Source organism: Echinops telfairi, unplaced genomic scaffold (assembly GCF_000313985.2).
Source record: "Echinops telfairi isolate 266 unplaced genomic scaffold, ASM31398v2 ScPeMD7_18;HRSCAF=68, whole genome shotgun sequence".
In the NCBI taxonomy this organism is placed as follows: domain Eukaryota; kingdom Metazoa; phylum Chordata; class Mammalia; order Afrosoricida; family Tenrecidae; genus Echinops; species Echinops telfairi.
In genome coordinates, this window is record NW_022103915.1 from 72,189,282 (window position 1) to 72,194,105 (window position 4,824).

General features: G+C 49.4%; 1 non-coding gene across 1 annotated transcript; it reads right to left on the minus strand.

Annotated features, from left to right (window-relative positions):
• Window positions 1–1,255: 1,255 nt before the first annotated feature.
• On the minus strand, window positions 1,256–1,439 carry LOC115868958. The gene has a single exon (XR_004045908.1). It is a non-coding gene; the product is annotated as a U2 spliceosomal RNA (small nuclear RNA).
• Window positions 1,440–4,824: the final 3,385 nt, after the last annotated feature.

The following is a 4,824-nucleotide window of genomic DNA, read 5'->3' on the forward strand; positions in this document are numbered from 1 at the left end:
GTGACTTTAATGCTTTAAAACAAGTTTTGTTTGTTTTCAACATTATTTGTGAGGGTCCGAGGTAGCTCGACTGATGGCAGGGAGTTGGTTTGCAGATGCGGCTGAGGCTGCGTGAGGGCCCAGGGGTGTGGACAGAGTGATAGAGAACGGGAGAAGTGGGGGTCTGTGTGTCGGCCCCTGACAAGCAGTTGCTTCCTTCCCCCGCTGGTGAGCTCCCTCCCTCCCTGCTGTGGTTGAGAGTAAAGTTCTGTTAGCAGTCCCCGAGCCTTTGGCAATGGATGTCATGTGTACAGGTGTGAGGCAGTAAGTGACGTGAAAACCCAGGAATAAAAAGGAAGCGTGGTGGTGGAGTACCTTGACGTTGGTTGAGAAGCGCAAAAGAATCTGCAGTCCTGGTGATAAAGGGGCCCTGGAGGCATCGTGGGTAGTGGGGTCCAAGTCGGGCTGCTCACCCAAAAGGTCAACAGTTCGAAACCACTAGCTGCTCCTCGGGAGAAAGGCCAGGCTTTCTTCTCAAGTAAAGCGTTTCAGTCTCAGAGAGCTACGGGGGCAGTTCACCCTTGTCCTGCAGTCAGCATGGGTCAGAATCGACTCAACAGGAGCCCGTGCATGGGAAGGAGAAAGAACTGTACATAGAACGGCCTACCCACCTCCCTCTCCACCCTCCCACCCCCCAAAAAATCACCTTCCAGAATGCTGATTCGGACTCATAGTGACCCTATCGGACAGGGAGAGGGGGGGCTTCCAACACTGTAGCCCCTTCCGGGGGAGAACGCCTCGTCGTCTGCAGTTGGCGGTTCCAGCCGCTGACCTGGCAGTCAGCAAATTGTTCCTAAGAGGAGGCTGCCCCAAAGAAAAAGATCTCCCAGAAGAAAGTGAAGAAGCAAAATCGTATGGCTTGGGAGTAAATTAAGCTTAAAATAAATGTTAAAAATTTTTAAAAAAATAACACACACCCCCTAAGATGGAGCACACAGTCAACGTGTGGTACAAGAGTGTGTTTCTGGGGTACGGCTATCAGTAGCCCCCACTTTCCCTCTAAGCACTAGTCCAGTTGTCGGCCTCAGCAGTGTCCCTAAGTACCAGGGAGACCTCAATGGTTCCTGAGCGGGACCAGGCACTTGAGGCCTGTTAGCACCGCCTGGAGGAGAGAGAAGGTGGGTATGTGGGGGGCAAGCACTAGGGACCAGGATTGAGGAGAGCCAAGAGCTCTGTCCAACCTTTCCAACTTTTTGCACCAGCCATGACTTCCCCTGAGGGGGCCACTGTTGCTGGCCCATACCAGGTCCTTGCGTGTAGTGGAAGGGGCAAGCTCCCATTTCACCTCCCTGCTCCAAAAATCCATTTAATACACTGTCCTCTGATAGAGGTCGTATTATGTAGTAAACGGGTAAGAACAGACACTACACTTGATCTCAGTCAAAAGGCCAAGAGGGGTTAGGGGTTAATGCTTTAACTCACTGAAAGCTTTCTTTGAACTCCTTGAATCGCGGAGAAGAAAAGGACACAGACAGGAATGTATGCATTTGGGAACCAGACAGGATTCCTTTTAACATTAAAATGAAACAATTTGGGATACCCGGTGTCCCCATCCAGTGACAGATCTCCTTTCTCTACCCAGAATTCCTCTCTGTAATAAATCTGTGAATCCTGAGACACAGGCTGGGTCTCAGTCCTCCTCTTGATTTGTCTAATGGGCTCTGATGTACATGCAGGAACTCAGATTTGGACCGGCTCGATCCATTCCTTCCCCACTGCCCACCCCACACTCCCTCCCCTCATCCTGGATTGTACTACCATCACGTCTACTCTCACCACCACAGAGACTCCTGGTTTAGATGGCTGCTTGTTTGAATATAAGCCTTTAAGAACCCAGACACTATTCCAATTGATAGCTGGACACCATCTACTTTCTTCCCCACACTGCTGTAGCACCCTTATCTTCAGTGATCATTTCACAAAGGTGACTTATTGAGCAGGACCACATTGTCAAAACTAACTGTTCTTGGATTGGGGCTTGAGTTAAGAGGCTGTGTTAGTCTGGGTAGACTAGAGAAACAAATTCATAAACATGCATATGTATGTAAGGGAGAGATTTATATACAAGAGGAATTGAACATTGAGAAAACATCCCAACCCAGTCCAGTCCAGGGTCATAAGTCTGATATTAGCCCATATGTCTGATACCAATCTATAAAGTCCTCTTCAGACTCATGAAACACATGCAATGAAGCCAAATGCAGGACGATCACAAGCCAGTGGGTAGAAAGTCTTTGGGTCCAGTGGCGTTGTAAGCATCTCAGTGCTGGCAGGGGTCTCTCTGTGGCTTCTCCGGCTTCCGAGGTCTGGTTGCGTCCATGTGGCTTGTCTTCTACAGTGTCTCCCAGGGAGTAGCAGAGAGGTGTCTTCCACCTCCACGGAGGAAGTACCAGATTTCCCAGAATTCTCAGGAGAAGTCCATGCCCACACAGAAGTCTCATTGTCTATCTCCAGAATGACAGCCTAGACTCCACCCCTATACTCTTAGTCCTTAAATTGACACCAGATTAGGTGACTACCACAGAGGCTCAGAATCTCTCTGCTTGTCTCTGGGCTATGCATGACTCAGGTGAACTTTGGCAGTTGTACTATGACAAACTCAAAACCCCATAAGACCAAGTACCCCAACAGCAGCAACAAACCAACTAGCAGGAAACAAAAGACAAACACAAACAAGCAAACTAAGGGCAGTAAAACAAAAATGCAACAAAACAGAAAAGTAATACATTGTCAATCATCCCCCTGGAGTATAAGGCGACTGTACTTGTAACAACAATTTTTCCAATGGCACAGCACCCCCGACACATAGGTATGAAGAGTCTATGGCAGCACAGTGCCACCATGAGCAGCCACCTATGAGCTGTTGTTCCACACAGTGTGGTCTTCCATTCGACTGAGCTCTGCTTACCTGGAGCGTGGGGGTTGGTGCCAGGGAGAATCTTCCTGGATCAGTTCTTCCAAGTTCAAATCCCTACCCAACAGATCAAAACCTGTCATATCACTGCTGGGGTGTGGGGAGGGGAGAGGTATTAAATATACAGTGATTCTGGGTCCCTTTCCATTGAACACCCACCCAACCAGGGGTTACCCCCAAGGTCCAAGTGACCGCCACTTCCACAGGCCCCAGGTGGCACCTTTGAGGCAGGACTCAGTTCATTTTGCCAGGCCTCTATGGTGAGTCCTTCTGGTGTAGTCCTGGGTTCTGCCATGGTGCCTTCTAGGTCAGAGCTCAAGGTCACTGTGGTGCTTAGCCCATGGCATGGTTCACCGAGGGTTGGGTAGAAAGGCATTAGCAGAGTCCACCCAGGAACATAAAATCTGGTCCATTGACCCCCTAGGTTCCCTACAATCACTGTATCACATCCCTTCCTGGTATGAGGTTACTTCTCCCCAGTCACCCACTATCCTGACCAATGGAACTATCAGTGGCTCCTCTGAAACGTGGATGCTCCCCTCCCCTGGCCTTGGCTTGATTTTCCCCGCAAGGTTCTCCTTCCAGTCTTGTGAGGATCTTTTGATTTGTCCCAGCCTTGTCGTATAGCCTCAAGTGGATGGTCTGCTCCTATCTGCCCTCTCTTAAAGGAGGGAGCCAGACAACATGAGGTCTCCTTCTTCAAGGTGGCTCGTGTGAGGCGCATAGAAAGAAGGTGGTGGATGGTTCATGGCCAGGAGGTAGCTTTCTCCTCTGTTGTTCAGGAATTGGTCTCTAAGACTTGTTCAATCAGTGTTTCTCCTTATAGTAGTGGACCCATACCATACTTGTCCTTTTGTGACTGCCTGACTCCTGTCCTTATTCTGCACCTCTCCCCTCCAGGTTGGAGGACCCTGAAACACCGGTGGAACTGGGGTGGGGGGGTGTTGGTGGAAGACCATCTGACAGCCACTGACCTACTTAAAACTGCTCCTTTCACAGGTGAGAGCAGTGAGACCTGGTGGCTTCAACAGCTGGTCTGGACTCGGTCAGAGGTTGCCTGCTTTCAAGCCCCTTGTTCTCTGCGGTGGTCGTGAGCCTCTTCTATCTCTATGAAGATTGACTCGTGTTGTTCTCCACTCCAGTCTCCAAGCCCAACCTTAGGTAGTTATACCTCGAAAAGTAATCTCTCTTATAATTGGATGATTATGACTAATAATAGCTTGATAAATTTTTTTTCCCCATCACAGAGTACCAGGAAGAAACAGATGGCACACTCAAATTAGGGTAATACAAGGAGGGTTTGGTAAAGGGACTACCTACCCAAGTACATGCAGTATGTAAGGAGACCACAGGGATAGCTTGATCAGGGTGATGAGCACTCCTGTGTCTGCCTGAACAGATGAAGATTCATGGAGACAGGCTGACCTTGAGAGAAGCCATGAGCGTCTGTCAATAAAACTGAAAAGGCCAGCCAGCCCAAGGGAACCACTCACTGTCCTCCATTCATTCCTCTGTTCTCTGCCAACCAGACGCCAAGTATTTGAATGCACAAAGATTAGTCCCCTGGATGCAGAGTGTGGAGGGGGAAGAAGGAATCCGAAAGGCAAATGGAAAACTTTCATCTCACAAGGTTATGCACTTCCAATTTCGTAAGGTACTCCTGGAATCAGAAGATAGAGCTAACACGAGTCACCGAATGATGGTGAGTTAGTTAATTGTGCCAGCCTGGCCGATAATCACATGTGGTGCTGGTTGAAAGGTGGAGGGATAAATGGGTGGTGAAGCCTCGCCTTTCTTGTTCTCGGGTCTCTTGTTTTGTGATGGTCGCACCGGGTGCAGCTGCCTTAGCAGTTCCCTGCTTCAGCTTGCAA